The sequence below is a fragment of the Mus caroli genome, chromosome 2 (assembly GCF_900094665.2).
Source record: "Mus caroli chromosome 2, CAROLI_EIJ_v1.1, whole genome shotgun sequence".
NCBI classification, from domain to species: Eukaryota; Metazoa; Chordata; class Mammalia; order Rodentia; family Muridae; genus Mus; species Mus caroli.
In genome coordinates, this window is record NC_034571.1 from 140,126 (window position 1) to 152,905 (window position 12,780).

The window sequence follows — 12,780 nt, forward strand, 5'->3', positions numbered from 1 at the left end:
AGGGAAGGGAAGGGAAAGGAGGGAGGGGGAAAGCAAGAAAGAGAGGGAGGACAGAGAGAACCAAAGAAAGGAGAAAGACAAACAATAGGTAGTACACAAGGTGTCATTAAGCAGAAACACACAAAACAATTCTAACCAGAAACATGCAGTGGCCTAGCCTGTATTCCCCCAGGAGCCCTGGTGTATCTTAGTTCATGTTAGTAGAATTTCACAGGATATAACTTCTGTGGACAGTAAGAATTGACCATAGGGAAAAATTGGGAATGAGTTTTAAGTATGAATGGTGTTTATTTTAATATGTTTGAACTGTAGACTTGCAACACTAACTCTTATAGTAGAGTGCCTGACAGCTAACCTGCGAAGTCCAAGAAATTCTAAGTGTCTCTTAACTCAATGGTGGGGACAGAAAGCAATAAATTAACAAAGGTGCCCCTCCCCCGATATGTGCCCTCATGCTTTTGGGATTATTTTTAGTTATTTACTTAGATTGTTTATGTACATATGATGTGTGTTTGTGCAGATATGTGGAGGACAAAGGGAATTTCTGGGAGTCAGCTTTTACCTGCTGCTTCATTGGAAGAGGATCTGTCTTGTTTCTGTCTTGCGTGCACATTCCAAGCCCGCTGCTCTGCATGCTTCAGGATAGTTCTCCTATCTCTGCCCCTCATCTCTCCCTACACACTGTAGGAGTGCTGTTATCATAGCACTGGATCCAGCACATACGTTCTTGTAGGCAAAATACACATAAATTTAAAAAAATAAGGTGGCGAGAGTAGAAGATGACCAGAGTCGGCCTCTGGTCTCCACAAATGAACACACGTGTATACACACATATCTTACATACACACACATGAACATTTACCACGCATATACTACACACAAATAAAACTAAGACATCAGTGTTTGTACAATAATGTGAGTTAAACTACAAACTCTTCCACTTTTTCCATGTTTTCCCCACTAATATCTAAAGGGTATATACTTGGGTTGTATATTCAGTTATTTGGTTGTTATATAATTCAGTCACCAAAACCTACTATGCAGAGATGACTCCTGCTGGCATTTTGTGGTTTTCTCTGAAGTTTTTCACCCACATAAACATGTATTTCCTTAAATATTTTTTTTTATATTGGTAGCGAGCTGACTTAGGCCAGTAAAGAAATTGCTGTGCAATCTTGAGGCTCTGAGTTCAATTCCCATAATCTATGTAACAATCCAGCTGTTGTAACACACGCTTGTGATCCTAGTTCTGGAGAGACAAAAACAGGCAGATCCCTGAGTCTTGCTGGCCAGTCAGCCTAGCCTAATCAACAGGCTCCAAGATATGAAGCCTTATCTTACAAAAGCAAGCTAAACAGTGCCCAAGGAATGGCACCTGAGGTTAACCTCTGGTCTCCACATGTACACACACCTGCACATACCTGTGAACACACACACACACACTTTTTTCTCTTTCTACCTTTTGAAGCTGCAGATAGAAGCCTTTAAAATGGGAAAATGTAGGTGAAGCCATTCATCAGGATTTAGCTGTAACTGGGGGTCCAAAGTGAGTAGTGGGACTGAAGAAAAGCTGGTGTCATCTCTAGATTCGGGTCCTGCTGCAGGATACTGGAGGATACCATGAAAGAATGGACCTTAGACCATGGCAGGTGATAGGCAACATCACTTGAGTGACAAAGACCCATTCAGTAAAAATCAGCAAAATTAAATGTTGAGGTTTGTTCTTACTGTGTATTGTAATGCTAAGTACAGCCTCCAAAACCTGGAGTCTTCATGTAGATCCAAGTGACACTATGTGACCTTGTCTCCCAAGTTATTTCTGATTGGTAAATAAAGATGCCCACAGCTAACAGCTGAGCAGAAGAGACATAGATGGGGCTAGGATTCAGAGGCCAAGTAGGAGAAGAAGGTGGAGAAAGAAGAGAAAGTCAGTGTGGGTTAAGTGAGCCATGAAAATGTGGCCCTGAGGGTTTGCCAATTAGAGTTAAGAGCATCCCCTGAAACACAGTAAGTACTAACTCGGGGTTATTGACAAGAAAGTAGATTCTAATAGCATAGAGGGTAGATATCTGTCCAGCTCATTTGCTGCTTAAAGCTTATTGTAAATAATAAAAGTCGTGTCTTTTATCGGGGAACTGATTGATCGAAGGTGGGATAGAAATCTGGATTGGGATTAAAATTTTCAACAAATAAATGCATAACCCTTAAAGCACAGCATTCAAGAAAATGAACTACAGACTATGGGATGGTGCCACCTATATTCAAGAGGAGTCTCCCTCACCATTTGTAAAGATATATATCCTCTTTTTTCACACCTCAGAATGTTTTCCATCATTAAGCATCCCTCATTTCAATCAACTATCACACGAAGAAAAGCAAGTAGGGTTAGAGGATAGAGATCAAAATCCACTATTTCTTAAATTGCTCTCTCTCTCTCTCTCTCTCTCTCTCTCTCTCTCTCTGTGTGTGTGTGTGTGTGTGTGTGTGTGTGTGTGTGTGTGTATTTTTCTCCTCTATCTATCTTCTATGTGTATCTCTCTCTTTCTCCTCTCTGTCTCTCTCTGTCTCTCTCTCTCTGTCTCTCTGTCTCTCTCTCTGTCTCTCTCTCTCTGTCTCTCTGTCTCTCTCTGTCTCTCTGTCTCTCTCTCTCTGTCTCTCTCTCTGTGCTGTTTATATACTTGTTAGTGTGGGTATGTGCATATGTACCCACACATGCATACAGAAACCAGAGGTCAATGCTGGCTGCCTTCCTCAATCTCTGTCTGTATTTTTTTTGAGACAATGTCACCCACTGAGCCTGAAGCTCATGTCTTTGTCTAGACTGACTGACCAGTGATCTCCAGGGCTCTGCCTGTCTCTGTCTCCCAGCCCGGGGATTAGAGGCATTCCCTACTACACACAACTTTGTACAAATGTTAAGAATCCCAACTCGGGTCTTCATATGGATGCATTAGGCCCCTTTATCAACTGAGCCATATCTCCAGCCCCATGATTTTTGAGATTTTTAAAACAGTCTTTGACATCATGGGGAACTGTTGGAATGGGCCTGTAGGTTGTTATCATTCATAGAATAGGAGAAGGAAGAAGGTGATAGAGGAGAAGATCAGTTGTCAAACAGAAGGCAAAACATCCAGCTGAGGATCTTAGGTGAGAAAAGCTTCAAACTTCCCCCCTGTCTTCTTGTAACTATTTTTAAAGTTGTGAATATAGACACACACAAAATACCTAGCCAAATGGCTCTGTCCTTCACAGTGATTGTGACTTATGAGATGTTCTGGTGCCTACAAAGAGCTTGACTATTCTTGTAAGACATTTGCACACAGAGAGGATGAACAGGGGTTGAAGAGCCTATTTATTTGGAACCTGAAAGGTTCTAGAGTGCTATGATATGAGTCCTTTTAAAAGTGGAAGGTAAAACAGCAGGCTACAGCAAGCTAAAATGGCTAGTAGTGGGATGTGCGTGCTGGGTAACAGTAGACGCACCACAGAGGAATGGTGGTGTCAGATGTGGAACTGTGACTTGGAAAAGCCCATTGGCTCAACATGCACCAGAGACCAGCCACATTTTTCCCACTCCAACGGGCAAAGTGAGAGAAATATAAAAGTGATAGAAAGCTAGAAGGTCTTTTTCAAGAAGAAATTTGCCTTTTTTCTTTGCTGAAGAGAGAAAGCAAGTTGGAAATGGAGCTTCGGAAGGGGCAACGGAGACCAGATATGGTTCTGAGTTGGAGAGAGCCTTGAGAGGCTTGTTTGGAGCTTTCATTTGGCAGGGTTATTATGCTGGATTTGAGGTTTCTTTTCATTGCTGGAGAGCAAACTTACAGCCTTGTGCACGCTAGATGAACACGTCAGTAATGCTTCATCTTCAGCCCAGAGAGCAGCTAGCTCCCTTGGATAATTATTGTAATAATTTCATGAAGAGATAAATACTCAAGGATATTGTGGTGAGCAACTATAAGATATTGTTATATGGGCACTAGTTTCCCTATATAGCAGTTCATCATGTTGTAGTGGCTCCCCGCTCATAACATTATTTCATCGCTACTTCATAACTGTAACTTCTGCTACTGTTGTAAATCATAACGTAAATAATTTTGAAGATAGATATTTGCCATAGAAGTAGCAACCCATAGGTTGAGAACTGTAGAACAAACTTAAAACTATGGTTATTTTCTAATGTGTCAACAAAAGTAATATTACATGGTGCTGCTGTTGCTAGTGGCTAATGTATGGTTTCTGTACTCTCAAAAAATCATGTTATTAAATAAAGCCCAACAGGTATAGGGTTTGTGTTTGGTCCCTAGTACATTAGAGGAATCATACTGAGCCCAGAGGACCATGACTATCATCAGAAGACTGTCTGAAGGCACATATCCCATGTGGAGGGCATGGGCTCCAGCTCTCTCTCCACTGTGTTGTTTTAAAGTTGAACTTTATTGGGTTAGCTGAATCAATTCTGAATCTTCAGGAAGTCTTATGATTGGGAAACTATAAAACGTAGAAACTTCCAGAAACCTTTGTTGAAATAATAATCTGGGTTAGTCATCCCACTAGCACATTGAAGGTGAAAAGCTAGGATCTGAAACAACTTCTTTCACTCATTTTGGACCCTGAGAGTATCTCCATTGGTATAAGGGTAAGTATACGCACATGAACACATGCACACATGCACACACACACAAAAGAAGTTGGGATACAGAGAAATGACAATGTACTCATGAACTAATGGGAAACACTAGCTGAGGGATGGGGATGTAGCACAGTTGCTGCATTGCTTGCCTGGTAGGCAGAGAGGCCTGGATTCCATCCCTAGCATCACAAACTGGGTATGGTGGTGCACGACTGCAGTCTCAGCACCTGGGAGGTGAAGACAAGAAGACTCTGATTTTACGTGAGTTTGAGGCCAGCCTTGGGCAACATGAGCCCTTGTTGTAGTAGTAGTAGTAGTAATAATAATAATTGTTATTAATAATTATATTTTTTAAACCATATTATCCGGTAAATAAATTTGCAAAGCAATTTTAGCACTAAGTTACTAACCTGTCTTCAAATAATAAAACAAGTTTGTTGTTAACTTCAGTGAAAAACTACTCACTAAATTCTCTCAGTAATCCCTGTCCCCTTACATTTTTAGACAGAGTACCAAATGACATGCCTTCTCCTGTGTTTAAAGAGACATTTGCTATTCCTTGCCTTGGATCCTTCCTATGAATAATGCCCAGCAAACAAAGTCAAACCCCAACAGCTATGTTGTCAACATGCCACTCCAGCCAACTTGATGGGTCAAAGTGCAGCCAACTAGAGTTGTTCTCTGACATTAGTTTCTTCAAAACGAGAATGGGGGTCAGTAAGCTTAGGTAGCACTATAATATAGGAAACTCTAAAATTAACAGTTGCACTGGTTTTGTTATCCGACCCAGCAGCCTTCCAGGGGAGTCCTCATGTTGTCTAGGGCAGACCACAGTAAGAAAGTTTGAGCCTGCCCACTCTGAGAAGTGCCAAGAGGGATGTGTTGGCAGTGTTCAAGATCCTGGTTCTAGTTACAATCACTCCTGTTGTTTTAGTATCTATCCCAGCCCTTCTATTCATTAAACCACCCCAGCTGTTTTCCAATAATATTCCATACACAGTTCATGCAAGTTTGTTTAACACTGTACTTACTAATACAGCCCAGAAATAAAATGTTCTGCTAACCAACACAACCCAATAAGCTGAAGTCCTGCTCTTGGTTAAGGAGGATGTTTTTTCAGGCCCAGATACAGGGCATTTCAAAAGCTTTCCCCTCGGGCTCATAGGAGAGGGGATCGAGTTTCCCATGTCCCATAGAACTGAGTGTACAACAAGGACATGACAATCTTGGAAGACAATTGCAATCAGGGACTCAAGGACACCCTGCTCCTGGGTCTCTAAAATGACAAAGTCTCACTGATTGGGGATGTAAGATGATCCCTCCCAACTAGGCTGATCTACCTGACCATCCTCTGGTGTCATTCACCAGGAAAGGGACAGGAGAGTAGCTATTTATTTCTGTATAGCCTCTTTCTTATTCCAGCCAAATCCAGCCCCTTGACACTGCAGAATGACACAGTTGCTTACAAAGCTAATGCACCAGAACCCTGAAATCAAGTTACAAATGAGACAGAGACCGAGAGAGAATCAATGTCTTAAGTGGATGAGTTTTGTATTGAGCTACGTTCATAACTATCTTGTATCACATGTATCCTCATGTTTTAAGTTGTACCTGCCTGGGAGGCATAGAAAACACTTTATTTGGATTAACTGTTAGCTCAGTGTTAAAGAGTACTTGCGGTAGAAGCATTAGGACCTTCGTCCAAATCCCTAGCACCTGCATAGAAAGCTACAGGTAGCCTCAAATACCTTATCCCTGGTGCTGGAGAAGTTGGATAGAAAGATGGGTGGTGTTTGTTGTCCAGATTAATTCCAGGTTCAGTAAGAGGCTTTATCTTATAAGAATATGGCCAAGAGTGATAGAGCAGGTCACCCCATGTCCTCTCCCATAGACATAATGCAGATGCATACTCATGTGCATAAACACACACACAACACACACATGAACATTAGAAATAAGAAAACAACTTGATTGGCTGCAGCCTTATCTACCAACCAGACACTTGGCTACATATAACTTAAGTAGTGACATGATTTTACACTGGCTATTGGCACCTTCCTTCAACTGAAGTTAAGAGACTGGAATTAAACCCCACATTGGTGTAGTCTTTGGAGCATGACTTTTTCTTTGCAGTCATCTTCACAGACCTCAGTACCTGATGAACCAGTCAATGAAAATGAGGCATCGATTGGCATTCCATTTAGCAAAGCATGGTAAAATGCAAGCATGTGGAGACAAGCTGATGCTTCCCAGGGTTAATAAACTACAGGATGTGCTCCCTGGAGAGTTGCATTGGGCTCTTATAGGAGTGATGCAATTCTCATCATATGGCCTGTATAATTCACACTACCCAATTATGCCGTCTCTTACCCACCATGACAAGACAACAGACTCTTATCCTGCTGCCTTTTACCTGTCCTCCACTCAATAAGCCGAACTAAAGAACTGTCTTCACTCCCCTAAGTTACAGTGTTTCTACACACTAGCTACAGACAAAGTTCCTATAAATCCTAAATTTTGTGATTGTTAAGCATAGCCTTTTTCTAACTCCACTCACCAGAAAAACCTTAGCCCTCAGTAGTAAGAAGGGAATGGAAATTTTCATTAAAGCTAAGATACAGAAATTGTATCTGAAAGATGTTTAAACTTGTGTGTGTGTGTGTGTGTGTGTGTGTGTGTACACAAATTATAGGTGTTAGATGGATAGATAGGTAGATAGATAGATAGATAGATAGATAGATAGATAGATAGATAGATAGATAGATAGATAGATAGATAGATAGATGATCCCAACAGAAAACCCAGAGAATTGAATCACAGTTACCAAATGCCTTATGGCCAAGTACACAAGCTGTAATAACTAAGCAATTAAACTTTAACCACCTGATTGACTGATTAGGCTGTAGCCAATCCAGTTGCTTTCTCAGCCCCACATCCCACCCCTTCCATGTTATGTGATTGTGATGCTTCAAGTTCTGAGAACCTGCTCTGACTCTGGGAGTTGCCTAATTTAAGCTTTTATAAAAAATAATTTTTTCTTATATTTTGTTCCAATAAATTCTACTAAATTGGATTAATCTAAGGAACCTTCATCAACTAGAAAAATGAGCTTTTAAATTAAGTTGTCATTGAAATTTTTAGTTTTAAAGTTTTCTTTGTCTTAGCTAACTCAACCTCTTTGAAACTTTTTATATATACTTCTCAGGGACATCTATACATTTACATAGGAACCAGTCCATCTGCGACTTGATATTTTGATTGCTTTATTCTTCAGTAATAATATGAGCCCAAAGAACAAAGTAAACATGCAACCAACAGTCCTGGCTTAGACATCTGGGAATGTCAGCCACAGCTCTCCACGTAGAGATGGGTATCCACTGCTGAGACCTGGCCCCATATGGATAATCTAGGGGTCAATAGATGACAGCTGAGGTGGTACCTAGTGACTGGAGAACTAGCTACTTCCAAGGACAAGTGAGTCTCAGATCTCATTCACAATGTCAAGTCAGAGATTTTTCTAAGATGAGTAGGGAGGAGTCAATTGGAACCAAGGGCAGGGTGAGGCTATCTGTCAATATTCCTGGCTAGAAGGACTCTTTAGCAAAGACCCACGCTGTGTTCTTCTGCTATTTCTTCTGCTTACAACTCTAGCTAGGTGTGCTAGAAGTTGTAGAGATGAAGCAACCCCCACAGAACATTTTGAATTTTCTATCTGAGTGTTAATTATTTTAACTGAATTAATTTTATATAAAAGTTATCCTTGGGGACATTAGCTATGTGATGACAGCATCTACTTTGTGAATCAGATCTCTCCATTTTCAGGAAGCAGAGAGTAATATTGTTTTCTTCCCATTTTCTCATTGACCTTTGAGCTAATTAGGAAAATGCTATTTCATGAAATTTTTCATGCCTCTCTCCTCTGAGACCTGGAACAGGGACCTGACCAGAGAATTCAGAATTCCAGAAATTTCTGGTGTATGAAGTCACCACATCCTGTGAAATTACTCACAAGTACCCTTATTCTTTTATCTGCTTCCATTAACACAGTCACCTAATGGTTTCAAGATGGATACAATCACATCACCAAGCATTCATTATTACTCATACTCTAAGCATGCTGATAAGCAAGATGGTAACAGGGTGTTATTCCACAGTGGGTCCAAGTATTGTAAGTTGCAATATAGAGTTTTTAATTTGCATAAGATGGGTCTGAGCAGAACAATCTGTCAGTAAAATTCCCTATTCCTATTCCCTCGTTTCTAGGTTGGAGCTTCACACTGGCCCTTGTAACTAGCTACTACTGCTCAAACTTTTGCCTCTGAGGGACGTATTGGAACCATTCTACAAATGAAGCTGCTGAAACACAAAGCAAGCTAGCTCCTTCCCGTACCTTCTTCCCATACCAAGGAGGTTTATCTATCTGTCTTGGTTCTGCTAATGAGATGAGGTTCAAGAGGGATGGCAGTTCCTGGGAAGTCCAGTGTAGTGAATGACCAGTGTGTACAAAGACCAGCAAACGAAGCTGAGTCCTCCAGGATGATTAGAGCTGGAGACTAGAAGCCTAGAGAGACTCCTGCAGAGCTACAGGACACTTCTTCCCCTGTGCTGTATCTGAACAATACAGGGAGGCTCCAGGTTACTGGGGATAGGAGGTAGACCCCAGATTTCCTTTACGTGTGTCTGTATGTCTATCCTTCCACATCCCCTCACTGCCCCAATCAGGGTTCCAGGACCTTTAGTCTTAGAGCTGCCTGAGAATTTCCAAGTGAGACTTAAAGCCAGCGCCTTTGAGACAGATCCTGGGGTGAGAGGAAAAATGAGGAGGAACTATTCAAAATGAGACATTGCTACCTCCATGTGGGAGAGGCCATATTGGAGCAGCAATGGCAATAGAGAGGGAGGCCAAATGCAGTTTTAATTTCAAGCATTCTCCCCCCCCTCTCCACGGTCTTGAATACCTCAGGGTAGTATATGAATTCAATGAGCCTTCTCCCTCCACCTGTGTTAAGATTAGAGGTGTATACCCCCATGCCTGGTGCTTTCTTTTTAATGAGGTGCTAGGGTTCAAACCTAGCACTTTGTGTAACCTTGTCAAACATTATATTAACTGGGGAGCTATATCCCCAAAGCCAGCTTTCTTTCTCTCCTTTTATTTTTACTTGTATGTATACATATACAGTGTTTAATATGTGTGCCTGTGTGCATATTAGCAAGTATGATTATAGAGATGAGGAACATGGCTAGCATGTGGCAGTAGGAGGACAGCATTAGGTGGCTGTACTGGCTAGTTTTGTGTCAACTTGACACAGGCTGGAGTTATCACAGAGAAAGGAGCTTCAGTTGGGGAAATGCCTCCACAAAATCCAGCTGTAAGGCATTTTCTCAATTAGTGATCAAGGGGGGAGGTTCCCTTGTGGGTGGTGCCATCTCTGGGCTGGTAGTCTTGGTTCTATAAGAGAGCAGGCTGAGCAAGCCAGGGGCAGCAAGCCAGTAAAGAACATCCCTCCCATAGCCAGGATAATTCCTATTTGCATGACTAGTCATTTTGCTAAAGATCTCAATCTTTACCCTGTGAAACGGGAGAATAATAGTAAGTCTCTTCTAAGGCTTCAGAAAGGATGAAATGAGCCAATACATGGAAAGCATTCAATAAACTGCCTGGCTTGGGTTAAGGAGCAGAGGTGGGTCCCTGCTACTTTTAGCATGTGTGTTCCATGCCATAATTTATTTGAGGTGTGGAGGAAATATGGAACCATGCTATGCCGACCAAAGCTTTTCCGGGGGCAAATTATCATGTCTGTTCTCAAAGGGGCTTCTGACCCACCATCCTCCAACTGCCACCTGAACCAGCCACAGGATTGTTGTGTACCTTCTGGTGAGCTGGTGGAGTGGGTTGTCCACAGGAGGGGGAATGATTCTTGGGACATCCTGGACCCAGGAAATGTCAGATGAGAATGCTTGGCTGCTGTAAACCAGGGCTCAGGGTATACCCTGGGATTCTGCCTGAGCCAACTCATGGCGTGTAATCCAGGAGGAAGAAGGGGCACCCCAACAGCATCAGTCTCAGTGCATCAAGTTCTCTTACCGTCATTGTCTCTTGGCTAAAGGGGCTTCTTTGCTGAGATTACCCATCTAGTACTAGAATAGTACACGCCGTGCTGAGCCCTTCAGTGTTTTCCAATGGTGATTTTATCCATTTGTTTGTGTGTCTGCTTGGAGTGTACAGAAGGGTCTGCATGGCATAAATGAGTGGGATGAAAACGCCCAGTGTGTAGCCCACGATTCCCTGTGCTGTGCTGTCCCAAGGAGAGTCATGAGGTCAACTAGGGGGGCAGGTTCCAGGCAGACATCTGTACAGAGTACAGAAATTGGTTTGGAGGAGCTGTCCTCTGAGGGAGCATTCACAGAAGAAGAATCCTTTCCTTTAAGTATATCAGAAAAGGGAAGGACTCCCCCAGAATTGGATAGTGGTATATGTCAGTGTGTAGGATGTACAAAGTCCATGTCTGAAATTGCTCCTACAGCACATAGCTCACTTAAAATGGGGGCAGGGCAGCTTTTCTGGATGATCTCTCTGAACAAAGCTGGGCTGTGAACTCCATCTCTGAACACTCTCTCCATTGATTCTGTCACTGTCAGGCTCTGGCTAAAGGGGTGAAACGTCTATGAGTAAAGAAACTAGAGACACAGAGGAAGGACACTGACCACAACTGGCTCTCTCACTACATGTTCTCCATTAATGATGACAAGGAGGAGGAGGGAGAGAGGAAGAGGAGGAGGGAGAGGAGGAGGAGCAGCAGCAGCAGCAGCAGCATGGACTGTTCAGAGGACTGAATATTTGTTGTTCCCTGTGACCAGAAGCATCAACAACCTACTTGAGACAGGATCTAGCTATGTGCCCTGTCTAGCTTCAGTCTTCCTGCCTCTACCTTCCAGCTACTGGCCTTACCACCTCAGAAACTACATTATAATTTTCAATTAATAGACAAAGAAAAGCTGCCCTGTCCCACTAAAGAACTGAGGGAGATAAAACAAAATTCATGATGTGTTTGACTCTAAGTTATATTTATCAAATGTCATGGTTACAGTGGCGTATCTACCTGAAGCAGTGAGCTACTAGATCAGTGACAGACTTTGTCTCAAAAACCAAGGCAAAAAATAAATGACATCTACCTCTGACTGTCATACTCACACATGCACAAACACAAACACATGTACAACACAAACACACACACACACACGCACATGTCCAAAGGTTGAACAGCAAGCAGTAAAGTCAAAATTAACAGCACAAAAGTGCTCTCTGGTTCTGGTTTCAAAGTGGTGAAAATGTCTTTACCTTTGGTATACTGGGGAGAATTGGTTCTTTGAGTGTTGGCCACTTCCTGTGATGCTGGATACTCCTGTTTATCCATCTTTTATTTGGCTCTAGTTCTGGTTAAAGATCCTGTTCCCCATAACTCATCCTCTAGTTTCCCATTCCACTTTCTTTCCCTTTTTCTCCACCCCTCCCCTGCCCCACTCCACAGCTTGGCCCAGATCCTAATGCCTCCATAATTATGACTTAGGAACATGAAAGATCAAAACCAGAGAGCTGTCTTAGGAGCAGGTCTAAGCTTTCTTGTTTCCGTTTACCCCTCATTTGTAATATCTACGGGTAAGGCAGACAGTTTCCCTTGATGTTTATGTCTCCCATAATTCTCCTCTCAGCGCAATCCATTTTAAATTTATTCTGAAGCACAGCAGAGTTCCCTGAGGAGGTAAGTCAAGAAGGCTAGCTTTCTCCCAATCTCATTTAGTTAATTCATTTTGCGTGTTTGTTTTGTTTGAGAATGTGTGTACACACGCATGCATGCATGAGTGCACCCATGTGTCTCTCATACATACACTTAAAGGTCTGTGGACAGCTTATTGGAGTTGTTTTCTTGCTTCCACCATTTGGGACCACAGTGAACTTAGGCTGTAAGACTTGATGGGAGATGCCTCCACCCACCAAACCCTCTTTCTGGTCCTATTATGTATTTTAAATTTTATTTTGTTTATTGTATATCATGTGTCTTTGGGGGGTAGGATACCTGCCCCAGCTTACATGTGGATCTCAGAGAACAACTTTATAGAGTCAGTTCTCTCTTGTCACCTTTATGTGGGTT